The 25,303-nt window shown below is 36.7% G+C and overlaps 1 protein-coding gene across 2 annotated transcripts in view; it reads left to right on the top strand.

Moving 5' to 3' along the window:
- Window positions 1–25,303, top strand: part of UHRF1BP1L (UHRF1 binding protein 1 like) — a 116,602-nt gene that overhangs the window by 7,868 nt on the left and 83,431 nt on the right. Inside the window, exon 2 of one of the 2 annotated variants that reach the window (XM_011284170.3) lies at window positions 5,280–5,410. The exons of the other annotated variant lie outside the window; for it this stretch is intronic. The gene's annotated coding sequence lies outside the window, so the exon portion shown is untranslated. The remainder of the gene's footprint in view (window positions 1–5,279; window positions 5,411–25,303) is intronic. 2 annotated transcript variants of the gene reach the window in all.

Here is a 25,303-nt window from a genome sequence, read left to right as displayed (position 1 = left end):
GTAGGGATGGAGTTTGCAATTTTATTTATTTTTAATATTTATTTTTGAGAGAGAGTGTGTGTGCACGTGAGAGGGGAAGAGAGAGAGAGAGTCAGACACAGAATCTGAAGCAGGCTGCTGCCAACACAGAGCCCGATGCAGGGCTCGAACTCACGAACCGTGTGTGAGATCATGACCTGAGCCAAAGTCGGACGCTTACCGACTGAGCCACCTAGGTGCCTGGAGTTTGCAGTTTTAAATCTGGTGATCAAGAAGTCCTAGTTGAGAAGGTGGTATTTGAGAAAAGATATGAAAGAGGTGGTGGAAGCAACTGCAAAGATCCAAATGTGGAAGCTTGCGTGTCACTTTTGAAATATAGGCCACCAACATGAGTGAAGTAGAGTGAGGAGCGAAGGAAGATGAGGTCAAAGAGGAAATAGGGCCAGACCTTGTGGGGCCTTGTAATGACTTTGGCTTTTACCCTGAGTGAGGTTGGAAGCCGCTGGAAGGCTTTGAGCCAAGGATCACTCTGCAGCTATGTGGGAAATAAATAATAGGAGGACAAGGGCAGAAGCAGGAGTCCAATTAATAGTGTTAACAAGGGGTGCCTGGGTGGCTCAGTCGGTTAAGTATCCGACTTCAGCTCAGGTCATAATCTCAAGGTTCGTGGGTTTGAGCCCCTCATCGGGCTCTGTGCTTACAGCTCAAAGCCTGGAACCTGCCTCAGATTCTGTTTCCCTCTCTCTCTGACCCTGCCCCACTCTTGCTTTGTCTCTCTTTCTCAAAAATAAACATTAAAAATAAGTAAATGTGTTAACTATCCAGGTGAGAAAGGGTTTGACTTGGACCCAGGTCAATGCAGTAGACTTATTGAGATATAGTAAGGTTCTAGATGTATTTCAAAGGTAGAGCCACAGGATTTTCTTTCTTTTTTTTTTTTAATTTTTTTTTTCAACGTTTATTTATTTTTGGGACAGAGAGAGACAGAGCATGAACGGGGGAGGGGCAGAGAGAGAGGGAGACACAGAATTGGAAACAGGCTCCAGGCTCTGAGCCATCAGCCCAGAGCCTGACGCGGGGCTTGAACTCACGGACCGTGAGATCGTGACCTGGCTGAAGTCGGACACTTAACCGACTGCGCCACCCAGGCGCCCCAGCCACAGGATTTTCTGACAGATAAGATGTGGCTTGAGAGAGAAAGAGCAGTCATGACATAAACAACTGACAAGATGGAGTTGCTGTTAACTAAGTAGAAGACTGCAGGAGGGGCAGACTTATGGTAGAGGGCTGAAGAGTTTGGTTTTGGATGTATCAATTTGAATGCCTGTTAGATAACTGAATGGAGATCCCTTTTATTTGTGAACTGATTTAAGCCTACACATTTTATTTTAGTCTGCTCTTCTGTAAAATGGAAGTTTATGCAGAATGACCTTCAAAGACCCAAGGAGCCATAAGACCAAGAAAAACACCGCAAGTTCAGCTTGATGGGAAATAGTTTTATTAAGGGGACTTATGGACAGAAGCATGTCTTGGGTGGCTGCAAGGCGGGTAGATCTCCACCCCCCACTTCCTGTAAAACCTGCTTTTATAGCTCTAGAGGCTGGGGAGTACATACTAGGAGACCACCAGGGAGGAAACTGTTTGAGAGAATGGGTATGTGATATAGTCAAACTTCCAGAGCAGATAAAAAAAATGTTGTGTATCTGAAGGATGTACTTAAGAGTGCTGTCAAACAAAAGGAAAGAATGAGGGTGGGGCCTATTATCAAGAAGGCTTCAGATCACAGAGCAGTCATCATGGTATCAGTATGGTTTACATGGCTAGCGGCACCAATGCCAAGTGTTTTGTGTGTGGTTGTGCTTTGATTCATACCGTGCATAATTACAGCGAAGTGAATTGTGAAATGAATTTTAAGGGGTAGACTTTATTATGTTGTATTTTTTGTTGTTAAGCACACTATGTAGAGGTACTGAGCAGGTGCCCATTTCTTTCACACTAAAACCAGATATTCTTCGAAAGTTAGTTTCAGGAGATTGATTTGCAAACATTAGTTGAAAGGGGACGTGGATGCCTGGTCCATTGGATGTTGTAATATTACCATTCTAGAATCAGAATGGATTTGTTCCATTCCCTGAGACAAATTATTAAAATGCTGAGATTTGTGATTTGCCCAAGGTTTGACAGGGTAGTGTTGACTGGTTAAGTCACTGATCCAGTAGCCTTTGAATTTGATTGTTCTATGCTGCCTGCTCAGGCTGATGTTCCTACCTAACAGTTTGCTTTTCTTTTACTCAATTTTCAGCATTTATTTATTTACTTATTTTTAAATAAATAATTTTTTTAATGTTTATTCCTTTTTGAGAGAGAGACAGACAAAGCTTGAGCGGGGGAGGGGGACACAGAGAGGGAGACACAGAATTTGAAGCAGGCTCCAGGCTCAGAGCTATCGGCTCAGAGCTATCAGCGCAGAGCCCAAAGCAGGGCTCAAACTCATGAACCGTGAGATCATGACCTGAGCTGAAGTCACCCAGGCGCCTCTCAGCATTTATTTATTGTAAAATTTCAATCTTAGTATTTTGTGGTGTTTCACCATCCTGTTGCAGTATCCTTTAGGAGATTCTTTTATTATTTGGGAATTTTTTGACTCTGTAGTCCTTTGAAGCTTGGGAAACATAGTCTTTTGACTTGGCAATTCTGTGACATTGGGAAAGCACAATTTCTCCATTTCTTTATACTTGCATAATTTTTTTGCAATATTTCTTTTTGCAATATTACACTTTGCCTTAATACTGCAGTTTCCAATCTAAACATTTCCTTAGTAAGTTGATCTCTTATGAGTTCTATATGTACTATAGTCTGCATATTATATTGCATATATTAGGATGAATAATTTGATATTTCTGTTAAATATTGGTATTTAAACAGTTGGTATTAGTGACTGAGCTCAGATGAACGTAAGTAACAGGTGGAAGACTTCATGAGTATTTCCATGAGTGAAATATGAGCAGTTATCACATCAAGACCAAGTTATTAAAACAAAATTGAGAGCTGCAGCAAATATGATTCAGGATATAATAATTATTGTTTATTTTTTCCAGACATTAGATTTACTGTTAGTCTGTCTGTTGATTTATTTTGAGATTTCTCCAAGCCAAAATGAATGTTATATATAAATTTTGAATCTCTAGATTAGTCTATTCTTTAAGACTTAATTTTAGCTATATGTTTATGTACTCTTTTCTACCCAAAAATACCATTAAGAGAGAGCTCTCTGGCTTCTTTTTGCCACTGCTAGCATAGCATCAAGTGTTGTTTTCCTCTACTGTCATGTCTTTGTAAACCTTTTGTTTTTGTAATTTTATTGTTAGGAATTAATATTTAGAGAAATACCAGAAAATTACCAGAAAATTCAGAAATACCAGAAAAATTCAGTCATTTTTAAATTTGGTAAAACTGTACTGTTAGATGTTAAATTCAGTTTCTGTTCCTAAGTTTTCTTCTGCTATGATGCAACTTCATATATAAGCTACATTATAAAAAAGGGGCATCATAAAATATGATTTATATTATTTTTAAGATTATAGGTATAATTATTCCCACTGATAAGTCATTTATTTATTCTTTCTACCAATACTTAAAGAGGATCTATTAGATATATAATTAAAATTAAGAATCTAGATTATTCTTTCTACCAATACTTAAAGAGGATCTATTAGATATATAATTAAAATTAAGAATCTAGATTATTCTTTCTACCAATACTTAAAGAGGATCTATTAGATATATAATTAAAATTAAGAATCTAGAAATGCCTTCTGAAAACAGTATGGTAGATGAGCAAATAGAAATCAAGGTAAAAAGTGAGTCTTAAGAGAGAGGCACAAAGTACTATATGCAACTTTAACAGAAATATAGACATACAGACAGACAGGGGTGGTCTAAGTCCAGAGAAACTTATAAAGAAATAAAGAAATAAAAGCACACAAACAACAGCATATCTGATATAAAATGGATAGTTATTAAATCTGTTTGCTTGGACAGTGGCATGTATACCAAGGGAATATTTAAAGCAATCATTTAGAGAAGTTAAGGATACTTTAGACCTTAGAAACTTGACTGCATTTTTTTCCCACTATTTTTCAATACTATACTTTTTCTCCCTTTTTTGTTTGACACCCATCTTTTGTTGTCTTATTTACTGCAGCCAGATTGTCTACATTCCTTCCTGACAGGTCACCCCTTGTGCTTCATTTTACATGTACATCTTACACAGGCAGCTTTAACTAGGCTAGTCTTCCCTCGTCTTTTTCATTTTTTAACTCCTTTAGGTCTTAAAATATATTGTTTTATTACAATAAAAGTTTTATGCCTTTAGTTCTACAGATTGTCATCTCTGTTTATTTTTAATTAATTATTATTACTTTTTTCAAAGTAGACTCCATGCCTAACAAAGGGCTGACCTCAGGAGTAGCATGCAGGTGCCCCCTAGATTGTCCTCTCTTTAAGCGCAGAATCACCCTGATAGACTGAATTCTGAAGGCAGTGATTATACTTCTCTTATTCGCTGTTGTACCTTTAGCATCTGCCACAGTACTGTTGTATGTAGTAGTTGTTCAGAAACATTTTCAGCTGACTGGAGAAGAGATTTATATTACTTTGGCCTTCATAGAATACACAGGATACATAGGTTGCCCCAAATACACTTTTGGCAGATGACTCACACCCCAAAAATTTAAAGTAAAAACTTTTTTTCTGATAAATATGGTAGTTTTCTGATTTGCTTTTTAGTATATATAGATATAATTTATTGCCAGATATCTCTTTGGTTTGTGGGTTACTTTTCATAGCTAACTTTACTCTTTGGTATTCTCCATTAAATGGATTGAGGATTACAATTTTAAGTGGGTTTTTTGGCAGTTAAACTAATTTGGATAAATTTGTAAATCGCTTGTCTTTTAGAGTGCTTGTCCTAATTGGTTTCATTTGATGTTTAATTATACAGTTCAGTCTTGTATAACTTTTGTACAATAGAGCTATCTCATTTTTGTTAATATTTTTAATATAAAAAAATTTAAAAATATTTATTAGAATAGTAGTAATACCCGTGGTAGAGAGAATGAAGGAAATCATAAATGGTTAATTTATCTTAGAATTTAAGCAGTAGCATTATTCCAGTGTGAAATACAACTGTATTTTCTAAAAGTGCATCACAGCTAAATATTTTTATCATATCATTCCTTTCCTCTTCCTTCCCTTAAACTTGCTCCCTCCTATGTCCCCTGTGTACCCATTCCCTACAGCGATCCCTGCTGGCTGTGGTGGAGATTGGTGTGCTGTGAATTTCCTAATCAAGGAATCTAAGAAACCCTGGCAACTGACTACTTGCTTTCACCAGGAATAGGGACCTTTTGTCTGAATTTCCTGCCCTCAGGTAATACCTCTATTCCCCATCATTTTGGGTTTCTTTTTCTTTTTATAAATGCAAGCGCTTATTATGCCCCACATAAAGATACTTTGAGAGTATTTTCTAATTCTTACTGTATTAGTCATACTGATTCCCCCCCCCCCCCCCGTGTAGCTGCAGGCTCATGCAATTCCTCTCTTAGAATGTCTTTTCTAATACATGAGGTTTAGCAATGCACTTAGAGTTATAACCAAATCTTTCTGTTGTTAAAAGAAAGTTTTATAACTTATAGTTAGCTATTTGGAAATAGTGATTAGCATTTGATGTAGTCTTTCATGGGTGAGATTTCATAGTCTAATGTAATTAATGAGGTATGAAGGCTCTTTTGATAAAGAGAATGTTTTCATCACTTTTCTTATTGAAGAACTTAAGAGTTTATTTTGTGTACTTAATGTTAATTGTAATCTTTATCAAACAGGTTTAAGTAAGTCTCAGGAATAGCAGTGAAAATAGAATTCATTTCTGAGGAATGTAAGGGCTTGTCACCCCATTTATTCCTTCCCTTCTTACCTACCCATTTTAAAAATTTATTATCAGGGGAAGTATGTTGTAAAACCAGATACATGGAAATGGCACTGAATTTCTTTCAAGTTGGACTCAATGAAAAACCTAGAAACATATCATTGAACACTTTTAGTGCCTGGGAAATTTATCCACAGAAATAATTTGAACCTATTCTAAAAGTCTAGTAAGAAATTAGTAATTAGAGATTAACCATGATTGAGGCTCCTGGCTGGCTCAGTCAGTGGAACACGTGATTCTTGATCTCAGGGTTGTGAGTTTGAGCCCCATGGTAGGTGTAGAGATTACTTAAAAATAAACAAAAAATCCTTGGGGCTCCTGGGTGGCTCAGTCGGTTGTGTCCAACTTCGGCTCAAGCCATGATCTCCTGGTCGCAAGTTTGAGCCCTACATCAGGCTTTGTACTGACAGCTCAGAGCCTGGAGCCTACTTCAGATTCTGTGTCTCTCTCTCTGCTCCTCCCCCACTCGTTCTCTCTTCTCTCTCTCTTAAAAGTAAATAAACATTAAAAAAATCCTTAAAAAAAAGATTAACCATAAGCAGAATTACCTAGTTACCTAGGAGTAATGTGACATTTGATAAATTTACTGGCCATATGTTGGCAGTTGTATGGATATGATCAATTAAATATTGTTTTCTAATATTCTTGTTTACCTTGATTCTATGCTATCATATAGGTATCTGGATCTAAACCAAAATTGCCAAGGGAAAGATGTCAAGCTTTAACCTTAGATAGACTGTTATGGAAACCTTTGTGATTATCTCTAGGATATTGATAGTTAAGGATATTGTTTATAAAGGCATTCAAAGATGGTTCTGATTTTGTATATAGTTCTAGTAAATCCCCTAGGACCTTTGTTACTGAAGTATAGTCATAGCTGTAGTCCTTTGCTTTTTTTGATAATGATTTTTTTTAAGTTTATTTATTTTGAGAGAGAGAGCCTGCGAGAGCAGAGGAAGGGCAGAGGTAGAGAGAGAATCCCAAGAAGGCTCTATGCTGTCAGTGCAGAGATTTTTTTTTAATGTTTATTTATTTTTGAGAGAGAGAGCACAAGCCAGGGAGGGGCAGAGAAAGAGGGAGACACAGAATCTGAAGCAGTCTCCAGGCTCTGAGCTGTCAGCATAGAGCCCAATGCAGGGCTTAAGCTCACAAACCGTGAGATGATAACCAGAGCCAAAGTCGGATGCTTAACTGACTGAGCGACTCAGGCGTCCTCCAACTCATAAATCTTGAGATCGTGACTTGAGCTGAAGTCAAGAGTCAGACGCTTAACTAACTGAGCCACTCACACACCCCCTTTGCTTTTCTTAGATTACACTTTAACATACCTTTTTTGGCCTGATTTGTGCTTAGTTTATTGAAGATGAGGTGTTATGATTTACACCACATTGTTTATTCAAGTCACCTACCAAACTTAATTCCTTTTTTCTCTTTATATTCTTATTTTAATCATTTATGATACCTTTTTATTTAAATAACTTATAGATTTATCTTCCTTATCCTGAATCTAGTACATAGTAGACTAATTGGCACAAAGTAGATACCAGTAAGACTCGAATGTCTCTTTTGTTATGACCCAGATTTAACTCAGCATTTCTTGCATTACTCTTGTAAATAAGAGTAATACTTCTGGTCTAATACTTCTTTATTCCATACTTGGCAATGTTACTAGACATACCTTTCCAAAACACTAATTTTATTATTTAATTTCTTGTTAAATTTTTAAAAAATATTTATTTGCATTCTAGTTGGTTAATATATAGTGCAATATTGGTTTCAGGAGTCGAATTCACTGATTCATCACTTATATATAACACCCAGTGCTCATCACAACATGTGCCCTCCTTAATACCCATCACCCATCTAGCCCATCCCCCCCTGCTTGTCTCCATCAACCCTCAGTTTATTCTCAATTCTTAAGAGTCTCTTATGGTTTGTTACCCTCTCTTTTTTTCTTTTATTCCCCCTTCCCATATGTTCATCTGCTTTGTTTCTTAAATTCCACATATGAGTGAAATCGTATGGTATTTGTCTTTCTCTGATTGACTTATTTTGCTTTGCATAGTAGTACACTCTAGCTCCATTCCTATCCTTGGAAATGGCAAGATTTCATTTTTTTTTTTTTTTAAATTTTTTTTTTCAACGTTTTTATTTATTTTTGGGACAGAGAGAGACAGAGCATGAACTGGGGAGGGGCAGAGAGAGAGGGAGACACAGAATCGGAAACAGGCTCCAGGCTCTGAGCCATCAGCCCAGAGCCTGATGCGGGACTGGAACTCACAGACCACGAGATCGTGACCTGGCTGAAGTCGGACGCTTGACCGACTGCGCCACCCAGGCGCCCCTCTTTTTTTTTTTTTTTTAATGTTTATTTATTTATTTGAAGGGGGGGAGGGGCAGAGAGATGGCTGGAAGAGAGACAATCCCAAGCAATCTCTGTATTATCAGTGCAGAGCCTGACTTGGATCATGATCGTACAAACTGGGAGGTCATGACCTGAGCCAAAATCAAGAGTCAGACCCTCCACCGACTGAACCACCAATGTGCCCCAAGATTTCATTCTTTTTGATGACTAATGTTCTATTATACACACGCACACACACACACCATGTCTTCTTTATCCATTCAGCAGTTGATGGACATTTGGGCTCTTGCCATTATCTGGCTGTTGTTATTAATGCTGCTGTAAACATTAAAAGGCACGTACCCCTTCAAATCTGTATTTTTGTACCTTTTTGGTAAATACCTAGTAGTGTAATTGCTGTGTCATAGTGTAGTTCTATTTTAGCTTTTTGAGGAATGTTCATACTGTTTTCCAGAGTGGCTACACCAGTTTGCATTCCTACCAACAGTGCAAGAGGGTTCCCCTTTTTCCACATCCTTACCAATATCTGTTGTTTCTTGTACTGTGAATGTTAACAATTCTGGCAGGTGTGAGGTGGTATCTCATTGTGATTTTGATTTGTATTTCCCTGATAATGAGTGATGTTGAGCATCTTTCCAATGTTTTCTTTAGAAAGTGTCTATTCATGTCTTCTGCCCATTTGTCCCTGGATTATTTGGGTTTTTTTGGGTTTTGAGTTTGAAGTTTTTATAGATTTTGGATACTAACCTTTATCAGCTATGTCATTTGCAAATATGTTCTTCCATTCTGCAGGCTGCCTTTTAGTTTTGTTGATTGTTTCCTTCACTGTGCAGAAACTTTTTATCTTGATGAAGTCCCAATAGTTTATTTTTGCTTTTGTTTCCTTTGCCTCTGGCCACTTGTCTAGTAAGAAGTTTCTGTGGCCAATGTCAAAGAGGTTGCTGCCTGTGTTCTATAGGATTTATTGGTTTCCTGGCTCACATTTAGGTCTTCAATCCATTTTGAATTTATTTTATTTTATTAAAAAAATTTTTTTAATGTTTATTTTCGAGAGAGAGAGAGAACATGAGTGGGGAGGGGCAGAGAGAGAGGGAGACACAGAATCTGAATCAGGCTCCAGGCTCTGAGCTGTCTGCACAGAGCCTGACATGGGATTCGAACTCAGGAACTGTGAGATCATGACCTGAGCGGAAGTTGGATGCTTAACTGACTGAGCCACCCAGGTGCCCCTTGAATTTATTTTTGTGTATGGTGTAAGAAAGTGGTCCAGTTTCATTTGTCTGCGTGTCACTGTCCAGTTTTCCCAACAATATTTGTTGAAGAGACTGTCTGTTTTTCATTGGATATTCTTTCCTGCTTTGTTGAAGAATAGTTGACCATATAGTTAATCGTGGGTCCATTTCTGGGTTTTCTGTTCTGTTCCATAGATCTGTGTGTCTGTTTCTGTGGCAGTACCATACTGTCTTGATTGCTACAGCTTTGTAATATAGCTTGAAATCTGGAATCATGAAGCCTCCAGTTTTGTTTTTCTTTTTCAGGATCATTTTGGCTATTCAGGGTCTTTTTTGGTTCTACACAAATTTTAGGATTGTTTGTTCTGGCTCTGTGAAAACTGCTGGTGGTATTTTGATAAGGACTGTATTAAATGTGTAGATTGTTTGGGGTAGTATAGACATTTTAATAATGTTTGTTCTTCCAATTCATAAGCATGGAATGTTTTTCCATTTCTTAGTGTCCTCTTTAATTTCTTTCCTGAGTGTTCTGTAGTTTTTAGGTAACAGGTCTTTCACCTTTTTGGTTAGGTTTATTGCAGGGTATCTTATTGTTTTTGGTGCATTTGCAAATGTGATCAATTCCTTGATTTCTTTTCCTGCTGCTTTGTTATTGGTGTATAGAAATGTAACTGATTTCTGTACATTGATTTTATATACTGTGACTTTGCTGAATTCATGTATTCTAGCAATTTTTTTGAGTTTTCCATATAGAGTATCATTTCATCTGCAAATGGTGAAAGTTTGACTTCTTCCTTGCCATTGTGGATGCCTTTTATTTCTTTTAGTTGTCTGATTGCTGAGGCTAAGACTTCCAGTACTATAATAAATAGTAATGGTGAGAGTGGACATCTTCGTCTTGTTTTTGACCATAGAGGAAAGGCTCTCAGTTTTTCCCCATTGAGGATATTAGCTGTGGCTCTTTCATATGTGGCCTTTATGATGTTGAGGTATGTTCCATCTATCCCTACTTTGTTGATGGTTTTTGTCAAGAATGGATGCTGTATTTTGTCAGAATCTTTTTATCCATCTATTGACAGGATCAATGGTTCTTATCCTTTCTTTTATTAATGTGGTGTATCCGTTGATTGATTTGCAGATATTGAACCAGCTCTGCAGCCCAGGAATAAATTCCACTTGATTTTGGTGAATACTTTTAATGTACTTTTGAATTTGATTTGCTAGTATCTTGTTGAGAATTTTTGCATCCATGTTCATCAGGGATATTGGCCTGTAATTCTCTGTTTTAGTTGGTTCTTTGTCTGATTTTGGAATCAAGGTAATGCTGATCTCGTAGAATGAGTTTGGACGTTTTCCTTCCATTTCTATTTTTTGAGACAGTTTGAGAAGAATAGGTATTAACTCTTCTTTAAATGTCTGGCACAATTCCCCTGGGAAGCCATCGGTCCCAGGGTTTTTGTTTGTTGGGAGATTTTTGAATATTGACTCAGTTTCTTTGCTGGTTATCTGTTCAAAGTTTTTATTTCTTTCTGTTTCAGTTTGGTAGTGTTTAAGTGTCTAGGAATTTGTCCATTTCTTCCAGATTGTCCAGTTTGTTGGCATATAACTTTTCATAGTGTTCTCTTATAATAACTATATTTCTGTGGTGTTGGTTGTTATCTCCCCTTTCATTCATGGTTTTAATTATTTGGGTCCTTTCTCTTTTTTGATAAGTCTGGCTAGGGGTTTACCAATTTTATTAACTCTTTTGAAGAACCAGCTCTTAGTTTTGTTGATCTCTTATACTGTTTTTGTTTGTTTGTTTTTATATCATTTATTTCTGCTCTAATCTTTATTATTCCCCTTCTTCTGCTAGCTTTATGCTTTATTTGCTTTCCTTTTCTAGCTCCTTTAGGTGTAAGGTCAGTTTGTGTATTTGAGACTTTTCTTGCCTATATTGCAATATACTTTCCCCTTAGGGGGAAGCAGCCTTTGCTGCATCCCAAAGGTTTTGGACCATCTTGTTTTCATTTTCATATGCTTCCATCTATTTTATATTTCTTTTTTAATTTCCTGGTTAATCCGCTCATTCTTTAGTAGTATGTTCTTTAATCTCCATGTATTTATGGTCTTTCCAAATTTTTTCTTGTGCTTGAGTTCAAGTTTCATAGTGTTGTGGTCTGAAAATATGCACGGTATGAGCTCAATCTTTTTGTACGTGTTGAGACCTGATTTGTGACACAGTATGTGATATATTCTGGATAATGGTCCATGTGCATTTGAGAAGAATGTATATTCTGCTTTAGGATGAAATGCTCTGAATATATCTGTTAAGTCCATCTAGTCCAATGTGTCATTCAGAGCCATTGCTTCCTTGTTGATTTTCTGCTTAGATGATCTATAAGTGGGGTATTAAAGTCCCTTACTATTATTGTATTATTAACAATGAGTTAGTTTATGTTTGTTATTAATTGATTTATATATTTGGGTACTTCCAAGTTGGGGGCATAAATATTTACAATCATTAGATCTTCTTGATGGATAGACCCCTTATTTATGATGTAATGCCCTTCTTCATCTCTTGTTATAATCATTGGTTTAAAATCTCATTTTTCTGACATAAGATGGCTATTCCAGATTTCTTTTGATGTCCATTATCATGATAGATGGTTCTTCATCCCTCACTTTCCATCTGCAGGTGTCTTTGGATCCAAAATGAGTTTTGTAGGGGCACCTGGGTGGCTCAGTCAGTTAAGCATCTGACTTCACCTCAGGCCATGATCTCTCAGTCCATGAGTTTGAGCCCCGCGTTGGGCTCTATGCTGACAGCTCGGAGCCTGGAGCCTGCTTCAGATTCTGTCTCCTTCTCTCTTTGCCCCTCCCCCACTTGCACTCTGTCTTTCTCTCTCTCAAAAATAAATAAACGTTAAAAAAATAAATGAGTTTTGTAGGCAGTGTATAGATGGATCTTGGTTTTTTTTGTTTTTGTTTTTTATTTTTTTTTCAACGTTTATTTATTTTTGGGACAGAGAGAGACAGAGCATGAACGGGGGAGGGGCAGAGAGAGAGGGAGACACAGAATTGGAAACAGGCTCCAGGCTCTGAGCCATCAGCCCAGAGCCTGACGCGGGGCTCGAACTCCCGGACCGCGAGATCGTGACCTGGCTGAAGTCGGACGCTTAACCGACTGCACCACCCAGGCGCCCCTGTTTTTTTTGTTTTTTAATCCATTCTGACACCCTGTGTTTTTTGATTGGAGCATTTAGCCCATTTACATTCAGAGTGATAATTTAAAGATATGAATTTAGTGCTATTGTGCTACCTGTAAAGTTGGTTCTGGTGATGTTCTCTGTTCCTTTCTAATCTTTGTTCCTTTTGGTCTTTTTCCCCCCCCAACTCAAAGTGTCCCCCTTAAAGTCTCCTTTAATATTTCTTGCAGGGCTGGTTTAGTGGTCATGAACTCTTTTAGGTTTTTTTTTGTTGTTTGTCTGGTAAACTCTTTATCTCTCTTTCTATTCTGATTTCTATGCCTTGTTGGATAAGGTATTCTTGGCTGCATATTATTCCCATTCAGCAGTTGAATATATCCTGCCTTTCTCTTCTGGCCTGCCGAGTTTCTGTGGACAGATCTGCTGACCTGATCTGTCTTCGTTTGTAGGTGAAGGACTTATTTTTCCCTTGCTGCTGTCAGGGTTTCTTCCTTCTCTGTATTTTATGAATTTGACTATGATATGCCTTGGCCTTGGCTGGCTTTTATTGAATTTAATGGTAGTTCTCTGTGCTTCTTGGATTTTGATGTCTTTGTCTTTCTCCAGATTATGGATGTTTTCAGCTATAATTTGTTCAAATAAACCTTCTGCCCCTTTTTCTCTCTCTCTCTCTTCATTTTCTGGGACTCTTATGATGCAAATATTAATTATGTTTTACAAGTTGCTGAGTTCTCTAAATTCACCTTTGTAATCTATTACCTTTGTTTCTCTCATATTTCCAGATTCATTATTTTCCATAGTTTTATCTTTATCACTGATTTATTCCTCTGCTTCATCCGTCTTTGTTCTTGTGGCATCTATTCGAGTTTGCATCTCAGTTATAACATTTTTAATTGACTAGATTTTAGTTTTTTTATGTTTGCAGTAAGGGATTCTCTAGTGTCTCCTATGCTTTTTTCCAAGCCCAGCTAGAATCCTTATAATTGTTGTTTTATTCTAGTTCAGACATCTTACTTACATTTCTACTGATTAAATCTCTGGCTGCCATTTCTTCCTGTTCTTTCTTTTGTGGTGAATTCCTCCATCTTGTTATTTTGGAGGTCAAAAAAATAAAATAAAAAATAAAATAAATTTAAAAATTAAAAAAGAATAAAGGAAGTAGATCCTGGATGTGTTTTGGTCTTCTTGTTAAGAGAAGCTTGATAGGAAAAAAAAAACCCAAAAAGGATAATAAAATTTAAAGTAATTAAAATTAAAATTACTCTTTCTGTATACAAAACAAAAAACAAAAATAAAACAAACTCAAAGGAAGTTAGATCCAGTTTCCCCAAGAGCTGACAATTTGCAGCACTCTATGATCAGTAGGCTTGGTGCCTCTGAGAGGCTTGTGCTGGTCATTTGAGGGAAGGGGCCTGCTGCTCTGATTCTCTGGTGCACTTGCCCAAGTGGAGATGGTGTCTGCAGGGTGCAGGTGGGCAGAGCTTGGTGTAAGTGGTTCTGGTCTTCATTCGGTGGTGCTGTTTTTGTCTCACTGAGGCCCCCCACTGCTGGTTGACGAAGGGTAAATATTGCTTCGCCCCACTCTACCATCTTTAGATACGGAAGCCCATGCCTGGCACTCCCTAGGAAGCCTTCACAGATGAACAAATTATTGCCCCCCTGTGTCCCCGGCTTCCATCAGATTTCTGCCCTCACCTTTTGTTTGAGCTGTCCACCTGTCAGCACTCCTGTATTTTATCTCCTGCGAGGCTGGGTTTCAAAACTACACTTCATTGAATCCAGTGGAACAGACCCACGCTGATCCTTTGGGGGAGGGTTTGCGGCCATGTATCCTGTGCTGGCTATCCCAGAAAACAGTTGTGCCACAGCACAGTGTTTGGATTTTATGGTAACTTGTAAAACACAGCCAGTGCCAGGGTTTGCTGCTCTCAACCTGTGTCTTTGTTCTCATGCCAGTAAATGGGGTAGCTTGATGGTGCCAGCAGGGTCCTTTGAGTGCGGAGAGGCTGTATCACCTCTACCAAATGCACTCTAAGCAGGGGAACCGCTGCTTCTCCTGCCCTCAGGAGATCCTGAGACTGCCTAGCCGGCTTCTAGGGCTCCACCCTCTTTCCCCTAAGCAGTGTTAGGCGTGACCCTGGCAACAGCACTAACTTCTCAAACTTCATACTCTGCGCTCGACTGTTTATAAAAATTGGTAGTATTTTAACCCTCCCCTTTTTCCCAGTCAATGGTTTTGGGGAACAGTTTTCGTGTGCAGGTCCCTGTGCATGTTTTCACTTTTTTATTTTTATTTTTTTTGCTTTTTCTCTCTTATTCTCTCTCACTCCTCTCTCTGCGATCTGGGCTGTCTCCTCTGCTGTGGCTGTGGCACTTTTCTCCCCCAAATCAACTCTCTGCAACGCCTACCTTCCATGGGTCATTTTTTCTGCTTGTAGACTTGCAACTTTGTTCTCTAAGACCTCTGATTGATTTCTTGGGTATTCAGAATGATTTGATATTTATCTAGCTGTGTTCAAGGTAGGAGGCAAGCTTAGGGTCACCCTACTCCTCCACAATCTTAACTTTCTCCTCAAAGTCTTTCATTTTTTTAATTGAAATATAATTGATACACAATATTCCATTAATTTTAGGTGTACATCATAGTGAAATTTTATACGGTTCATTTTAAAACGATCCCACAATAAGTCATCATCTGTCACCATACAAAATTGTTACAATATTGTTGGCTATAGTACTTATGGTGTGCGTTACATCCCCATGGCTTACTTATGTTGTAACTGGAAATATGTACCTCTTAAAATCCTTCACCTATTTTGCCCAGCCCCCAACCCCTCTCCAGTCTGGTAGCTTGCTTCCTACATCTGTGAGTCTCTTTCTTTTTTGTTTGTTCATTTGCTTTGCTTTTTAGATTCTACATATAAGTCAAGTCCTATGGTATTTGTCTTTGACTTCTTGTAACATAAAACCCTCTAGGTGTATCCATGTTTTAAATGGCAAGATTTCATTCTTTTTTATGGCTGAGTAATATTCCATTGTGTATATATACACCACATCTTGTTTATCCATTCATCTATTGATGGACAGTTAGATTGCTTCCTTCCCTTGGCTAATGCTACAGTGAACATAGATGTGCATATATCTCTTTGAATTGGTGGTTGTTGGTTTTCTTGGATAAATACCTAGAAATTTAATTGATGGATTGTGTGGTAGCTCTAATTTTAATTTTTTGAGGTGCCTCCATATTGTTTTACATAGTGGCTGCACCACTTTACATTCCTACCAACAGTGTATGAAGGTTCCCTTTTCTTCACATCCTTGCCAACACCTGTTATTTTTTGTCCTTTTGATACCAGCCATTCTGACTGGTATGAAGTGATATCTCCTTGTGCTTTTGCTCTGTATTTCCCTGATGATTAGTGATGTTGAGCATCTTTTCATGTGTCTGTTGGCCATTTGTGTGTCTTCCTTAGGAGAATATTCAGATCCTTTCCTCATTTTTAAGTAGGTTTTTTTTTTTTTTAATATATGTATTAAGTTGTGTAAGTTCATTGTATATTTTGGATATTAATCCCTTATCAGATGTATAATTTGTAAATGTCTTCTTCCATTCAGTTAGGTTGTTTTTGATTTTGTTTAGGGTTTCTTCTGCTGTGCAAAAGCTGGTAGCTTGATATGATGCCGTATATTCATTTTACCTTTTGTTGCCCTTGCCTGAGAAGACTGGTTCAAAAAAATATGAGTAAGACCAATGTTAAAAGGCTTATCATCTGTTTTCTTCCCCCCCCCCCCCCCCCCCCCCGGGATTTCATGGTTTCTGGCCTCACATTCAAATCCTTAATTCATTTTGAGTTTGTTTTTGTGGTCCAGTTTAATTTCTTTGCACATGGCTGTCCAATTTTCCCAATACCATTCATTGAAGAGACTATTTTTCCCCATGGTATATTCTTGCTTTCTTTGTTATAGATAGATTGAACATGTATGTGTGGGTTTATTTCTGAGCTCTCTTTTCTGTTTCACTGATATATGTGTCTGCGTTTTTATGCCAGTACCATACTGTTTTGATTACTGGAGCTTTGTAGTATTTGAAATCAGGAAGTGTGATAATCTCCAGCTTTGTTTTTTCTCAAGATTGTTTTGGCTGTTCAGGGTCTTTTCGTGGATCCATACAAGTTTTGGGATTCTTTGTTTTAGTTCTATGAAAAATTCCATTGGTGTTTTGATGGGGATTGTGTTGAATCTATAGATTGCTTTGGGTAATATGGACATTTAAACACTATTAATTCTTCCATTCCATGAGCACAGAATATCTTTCCATTTATTTTTGCTGTCTTCAATTTCTTTCATCAATGTTTTACAGAATGTAGGTCTTTCATTCCCTAATAAAATTTATTCCTAGATATTTTATTCTTTTTGGTGCAGTTGTAAATGGGATTGTTTTCTTAATTTCTTTCTGATAGTTCATTATTAGTGCAACCTATTTCTGTATGTTAATTTTCATTTATTAGTTTGTATTAGTAGGTTTTTTTTTGTGTGGAATCTGTAGGGTTTTCTATATATTGTATTATGTCGTCTACAAATTGACAATTTTATTTCTTCCTTTCCAATTCTTCTTGACTAACTACTATGGCTAGGACTTTGAATACTATGTTGAATAAAAGTGGTGAGAGTGGGCATCATTGTCTTAGAGGAAATTCCTTCAGCTTTTCACTTTTAAGTATGATGTTAGCTGTGGATTTGTCATAGGGCCTGTATTATGTTGAGGGGTAGATTTCTTCTATAACCACTTTGTTGAGGGTTTTTATCATAAATAGATGTTGAATTTTGTCAAATGCTTTTTCTGCATCTATTTAGATGATCATATGATTTTTATCCTTTGTTTTGTTAATGTAGTGTATGGGTAAAGATTGGTAAAATATTTTTAATGGCTCATGTTCAAGCTTTTTAAAAAATAAATTTGTTTATAACAGAATTTTTTTGTTCAAAGAAATTTTAAAATAGAACAACTACATAAGGCAGGCAAAGTAGGGCTCCACTTGTTCTGTTAACAGAACAAGGATCAGGCTAAGCTCATAAATTATCTTTTAGTAATTTAGTTGAATCAGTAACTAGGGCAATTAGCTATTATACCTTTTCCCTTTTTATTTGTTTTCACAGCTATGTTGAATCATGAGTAATCTCCTTAGCACTGTGAGAACAATACTGATGTATAGGATGAAACTCACATTCCTCAGCATCGGATACAAGAGTCCTTCTTGATCTGGCCTTCAGTCCATCTTTCAAAGGCATACTATTTCTTCACAAACTGCATGATGCCTTGTATTTCAACCATGCCTACTTATGTGATCCTATAACCATGAACATGGCAGTTGGCTGTTCCTAAAATGTCCTGTTCTCTCCTGTTCACCTGGAAGAAACATTACTCTTAAAAAACACAGCTCAAGTTCTTCTCCATGAAGCCTTCCCAAAACAGTATTTTTAACAAATGATTATCACTTCTTTGGTACCTCCATCTTATTCTATTTTCATTTTTTTAAACAATTTTTTTTAACATGTATTTATTTTTTGAGAGACAGAGACAGAGCATGAGCAGGGGAGGGGCAGAGAGAGAGAGAGGGAGTCACAAAATCCAAAGCAGGCTCCAGGCTCTGGGCTGTCAGCACAGAGCCCGACGCGGGGCTTGAACTCACCAGCCGTGAGATCATGACCTGAGCTGAAGTCGGACGCTTAACTGACTGAGCCACCCAGGTGCCCCTATTTTCATTTTTAGTGTAATATCTGTCACACAGTGTTTGGCACATAGTAAAACTGTAACGGACTGCCATGACTTGCTTATGTGCTTGTCTCTAATAACTGTGAGGTTTTTGAAAGTTGTAATTATGTCTTATTTGTCTAAGGTATCCAAGAGTCTAATCATTGCTCAGTTTTTGCCATGAAGGATGCATGTCTCGTTGTGTCAGATCTTCCAGTGTTTCAACAAAATTAGGAAACCCAGATTTTAATACAAGGTGTGCTAATTGTAAATGTTAGCCACACATTTAGGTTTTTTAAAACACTATGCAGACAGAATGTACTTGTGGGTAAAACATAGCTCACAGGCTGCCAACTTTGCAACCTTTCCATTCTTTAAAAGTGTTCAATTCTTTAAATGTGAAAAAATTGGCTGGACAAGATTGGTTGATTTCCTTTATATGTGTATTATAAAAATAACCAAGCCAAACAAACTCTGTAAATTGAGAATACTTAAAAAAAGAGAGAGAGAATTTATTATGAGCATAACTTGATCCTTCTATTAACGCCAGAGGTTTCTTTAAAGAAAATAGCACTTATGACTGAAATATTTAATAGGCCTCAAATTGACATTGAAAACTTGAAGGTAAGAATTGCCATATACTCCTACAATGCCTAGGAAATGTTCATTAAATATTGTTGAATTGAAAATTGATCAGTATGATAATGAAATGATGATTGATCTTGAAATACCTTTTAAATTAAAATTATACAAATTTGATTATAGTCTTGGCTCTGCCTTGATGTGACCTTAGCAGTTGATTTAAACCCTTCTGGGCTTCACATTTTATACTGTAAAATGAAGATGTTGGATTAGAGGAACTTTTCAGGTGCTAAAATTCTAAAATTATTTGATATTCTTTGATAGTATGAAGGCTGCTTATGGATCTACTTAGTTTTGTCTTTTTTTAACTTGGCTTAAAACTGCCCATATCTTCAGATGATGAGTAGTATGCTTTTCAAAAAGCTGCGACTCAAATATCTTAAAAATTCTTTTTTTTTTAATTTTTATTTTTTTAACGTTTATTTATTATTGAGAGAGAGAGAGAGCATGAGCATGGGAGGGGCAGAGAGGGAGACAGAATCTGAAGCAGGCTCCAGGCTTCCGAGCTGTCAGCACAGAGCCTCCCAAACCATGAGATCATAACCTGAGCTGAAGTCAGACGCTTAACCGACTGAGCCACCCAGGAGCCCCTTAAAAATTCTTTAAAAAAAAAAAATGTTTATTTTGAGAGAGAGCATGCACATGTATAAGCCAGGAAGGGACAGAGAGAGAATCCCAAGCAGGCTCCGCGATTAGTGTAGAACCTGCCATGGGGCTCAGTCTTACCACTGTGAGGTCATGACCTAAGTTGAAACCAAGAGTTGGATGCTTAACCAACTGAGCCAACCAGGTGCCCCTTAAAAATTCTTATTTCCTTGTATTTCATTAAGTTAACTAGTCCATTTTCTTTTTTATTAGGAAGTATGTATACACCTGTACACATAGGTGTGTGTGTGTGTGTGTGTGTGTGTGTGTGTGTGTGTATGTGTGTGTGTCAAGGTGTGTTCATTGTAAATTACCTTCATTTTTGAGCATTCTCAATTTATAGTTTATCTTGATTATTTTTGTAATATGCAATAAAGGGGACCCTGTCTCCCTGCTTCTACCCCACTTGCACACACGAACACTCCCTACCGCCCCCGAATAAATAAACATTTAAAAAAAAAAGCTTGGGAAGCTTGGTGGCTCAGTTGGTTGAGCATCCAACTTGGTTTCAGCTCAGGTCATGATCTCACAGTTCATGGGTTTGAGCCCTGTGTTGGGCTCTGCTTGCAGTGTGGATCCTACTTGGGAATCTTTGTCTTCCTCTTTGCCCCTCCCCTGCCACTGATTGTGTACATGCATGCAATCTCTGTCTCTCTCAAAAATAAACAAACATTTAAAAAAGTATATATGACTTAAACAGATTTATTGAAATATAATTGATTTACATGCAATTAAACTGCACGTATTTAAGGTATACAGCTTGATAAATTTTGACATATGCCCTTAAGTTTCCTCATGCCCCTTGGTAATTTTCTCCTTCCTCTTCTCCTGCCTCGTCTTTTATTATTGTATAATCTATTTCATGTAGATTAATTTGCATTTTCTAGAATTTTGTATAAGTGAATCAATTAGTATACCTTTTTTTGACCTCTTGCCCTCGGCATAATTATTTTACAATTAATCTGTTTTATGCATTCTCTCTTACTGCTGAATATATTCCATTTTGAATGTGTCACAAGGTGTTTATCTATTTACCTACTGATGATCATTTGGTTTGTTTCCAGTTTTCTACTATTACAAATGAAGCTACTGTAAACATTCATGTAGAAGTCTTTGTGAGGGTACATGCTTTTTATTTCCCTTGGGTAAATGCCTAGGAGTAGAATGGTTGGGTTATAGATAGGTATATACATAAATTTTTAAGGAACTGGTAAACAGCTTTCCAAAGTGTACATGTTATGTTCTCACCAGCAAATATGTAAGATTAGAGTTCCAGTTGCTCCGCATCTTCAACAATACTCATTATTGTCAGTCTTTTTAATTTTCTCATTTTAGTGGTAAGTAATGGTGTGTTACTGTGGTTTTTAATTTGCAATTCCCAATTGACTGGCTATATTGTACATCTTTTCATCTGCTTATCTGCCATCTGTATGTCTTCTTTGGTTTGCGGGTCTGTTTAAATCTTTTGTCTACTTAATTAATGAGTTGTCTTACTTTTGAATTGCAAGAGTTCTTTATGTACTGTAGACACAAGTCCTTTTTCAAACACGTTTCATAAATACTTTCTCTCCCTCTGTGGTTTCTCCTTTAGTAACAGTGTTTTTGATAGGCGGGTTTTTAATTTTGATAAAACTTAAAGTATTGGTTTTCGCCTTTATGATTTGTGCATGTTTTTGTTATGTTAAAGAAATCTTTGCCAGGCCCAGTATCACCAAGATTTTCTACTTTATTTTCTTACAGCAATTTTATAGATTCAGTTTTTGGATTTTGGTCTGTGATCTAGTTATATTTAAATGTTTGTTTATGATGTGAGGTAAGTATCAAGGTTTTTGTTTTTTTTCTTTTTCTTTTGGCAGTGGCTATACAGTTGTTCCCACAGTTTATTAAAAATGCTTTTTCTTATTGATCTGCTTTTGCACGTTTGTTGAAAATCCCCTTACTATAAATTTGGTTCTATTTCAGGACGCTCTATTTTGCTCTGTTGTTCATTTGTCTATCTTTACACCAGTCTCAGACTATTTTGAATGCTGTAGCGTTTTGTTTTGTTTTGTTGTGGGTTTTTTTTGTTTGTTTAATAAGTAAGCTCTTTGCCCAATGTAGGACTTGAACTCATGACCCCTGAGAGTTGCATGCTGTACTGACTGAGCCAGTGATGTGCCCCAGTGTAGCTTTTTAAGAAGTCTTGAAATTGGTAGTACAAGGCCTCCAACTCTGTTCATCTTTTTTAAAGTTAGACATTCTACATCTTATATATTTACATAAATTTCAGAATCAGCCTGTTTCTACCAAAAAGTCTGCTGGGCATTTGCTTAGGGTCTATAATTCTATTTGAAGAAACTTGACATCTTTAAAATACTGAGTCCTCTGATCTACCTATGTGTTATTTCTCCCTTTATTTATGTCTTTTAAAATTACAATATATAGGTCTTATATACCTTTATCAGATTTATCCCTAAAAATTTCATGCTTGTCATATTAATGTAAGTGGTTCTTAAAAATTTTCAGTTTCCAATTGCTGCTAGCACATGGAAATGATGTATGTTTTTTTTTTTTAGTGGAATTTACATACAACAAAATAGATAAACCTTCTATATGCAACTTAAATGACCTTTTAAAATAAGGTTTTTATTTTGGAATACTTTCAGGTTTATAGGAAAGTGGTAAAGATAATACAAAGAGTTTTCATATACCTCACATCCCATCTCCCCAATTGTTTATGTGTGTGATTTCCTCTATGGTAGTTATTATTTATTCTTGAGAGAGAGAAAGAAAGAGACAGAGCATGAGCAGGGGAGGGGCAGAGTGAGAGGGAGACACAGAATCCGAAGCAGGCTCCAGGCTCTGAGCTGTTAGCACGGAGCTCGAAGCGGAGCTTGAAGCCACGTACTGTGAGATCATGACCTGAGCTGAAGTCAGAAGCTTAACTGACTGAGCCACCCAGACTCCCTTCTGTTGCAGTTATTTTTATTTTTGTGGAGGGATTACCATATAGTGCAGTGAAACACTGTGCATTTATCTCATTTTACTAGGATATATTGGTCAACTTCTCTGCTGAAAGTCTGTATTAAAAATATTTTTCTGTGAAAAAAAAATAAGCTTTGGATTTCTTGCTTGCATTCATTCTATAAAAAATCAGTGCCAGGTTGGCAGGTTTGTAAATATTGATTCTGAGTAGCAGTTCTGAGGCAGCCATTTATTCCCCTGCACAATGTTCTCTGCTAAGTTACTAATAACAAAAATCTGCATATAAGAATTGCTGGAAAATTTTATTATTTGAGTAATATCGGTTGAGAGACCTATAGCAAAGATTTTTATTAGGCTTCTCATAGTTTTAATAAGAATTTTTCTGTGTTATGCTTTGGGTTTATGCTCTCAAACAATTTTCGTGAGTCATTAGAACTTTTCATTTACCCCTTTGATATAAGGTATGTATACATGACAGATTTTTCTATGGTTGAGAAAAACAAGATTTTAAGAATTAGCTATTCATGGCCTATTTAAAAAAATGAAAAGGACAGGATTCAATAGCATTGGAGTCCATCTCTTTTATTATTAATATTTTATATTAGTATGGTACATTTGTCTCAATTAATGAGCCAATATTTATAAATTATTATTTTTATTAAAAATTTTTTTTGACATTTATTTATTTTTGAGAGACAGAGAGACACAGAGTATGAGCAGGGTCGGGGCAGAGAGAGAGGGAGACATAGAATTCAAAGCAGGCTGCAGGCCCCGAGCCGTCAGCACAGAGCCCGATGCGGGGCCGAACTCACAAACTGCAAGATCATGACCTGAGCCGAAGTCGGACGCTTAACCGACTGAGCCACCCAGGCGCCCCTATAAATTCTTATTAAGTATAGCCTATACTTCATTTGAATTTCCTTAAGTTTTACCTAACGTCCTTTTTTTGTTCCTTTTTTACCTAACGTCTCATTGTGAATATCACATTATATTTAGTGATCATGTTTTTTAGACTCCTCCTGGGTGTTTCTCACACTTTCCTTCATTTTGATGGTCATGAGAGTTTTCAGTAAGATTGGTTAGATATTTTGTTGAGTGTCTCTCAATCAATTATTGTGTAATGTTTTTTCTCATGATTAGAATGGGTTATGAGGTTTTGGCAAAAGATTACAGAGGAAAAATGCCATTTTTATTATGTCATATCAAAAGTACCTACTATCAACAATGTCATATTGTCCATGTTGGCCTTTGTCAGATTCTCCACCATAAAGTTACTCTTTTGCTCACTTCCATACTGTATACTTTGGAAAGAAAAGCAGCCATACACAAAAGGAGTGAAGGGTTATGTTCCACTTCCCTGAGATTGAAATAGAGAAAACATAAGTTATTTGGAAATTTTCTGTATGGGAGATTTACTCTTATCTCCCAGTTATTTACTCAATCATGTATTTATATCTATGTGGACTCTATATTTATTTTATATTTTGAGTTATAATCTAATAATTTATTGACCAAATTGTTCCAGCTTTAGCCATTGGGAGTTCTTTCACTTGTTTCCTGTGTCCCTTCAATTAATTTTATTTTTTTCTACTGCTCTTATATCCTGTAACCTTGCTCAACTCATTTATTAGTTTTTGTAGCCTTTTAAAAAGATTCTGTATGGTTTTCTATGCAGATGATCATGTCGTCTGAAGAAAAAATGCAGTTTTATTTTTCAAACAGAATGTCTTTTATTTTTTTCTTGCCTCATTTTGTTGGCTAGAACCTGAATAGAAGTGGTAGGAGCAAATATCTTTGCCTTGTCTGTGTTTTAGGGACAAAACATTTTAATCTTTCATCTTTAAGTATGATTTTGGCTGTAGGATTTTCATAGATGTCCTCTGTAGTTTGGAGGAAGTTCTCTTCTGTTCCTAGTTTGTTGAGAGTTATTTTTCCATGCATGCTATTGACTTTCGTCCAGTGCTTTTTTATGTCTCATTGAGATCATCATGTGATTTTACTTTTTAATATGGTAAATTATGCTGGTTGATTTTTGAGTGTTAAACCCATCTTCATACTTAGTCATGATGTACTTCTTATATTACTTCTGTTAAACTGTGAGTTATACTTGCCTTGTGAAATCTCTGTGGCAGGTTGTAATGACTTTTGAAAGAATGAAATAGAATAGAAAATATCAGACTGTATTAAACTATTGCTCTGTGAAATTTTCATTTTAATTGTGTGGGTGTTTCTGTAAGTACTAAAGGAAATAAAGTGTATTCCTTGCCCTACCTTATATCAACATTTTTGAAAATAACTAGTTCACTTTTTGAGCCTGAAGATAATAAGGCATAGAGTAGGGCAAGAAAGCAAGTAACTCTAAGAGGAGAGTGCCAGATTAAAAGGTGTAACTGGGGTGAAAAAATGGGGTTAGATAATGGAGAAAATGAGGAAATACGGGTTTCCTTAGAAAAGCTTCATCTGTTTTTCTTAGTTTTGAGTAGTTATCTTTATGTCTACATGATGAAGTCCATGGACTATGGAAGGATGTAATTAGTTGCAGATTAATAA

The sequence above is a fragment of the Felis catus genome, chromosome B4 (genome assembly GCF_018350175.1).
Source record: "Felis catus isolate Fca126 chromosome B4, F.catus_Fca126_mat1.0, whole genome shotgun sequence".
Taxonomy (NCBI): domain Eukaryota; kingdom Metazoa; phylum Chordata; class Mammalia; order Carnivora; family Felidae; genus Felis; species Felis catus.
The sequence above is the reverse complement of the archived record's forward strand: the minus strand, read 5'-3'. Positions and strand labels throughout refer to the sequence as shown.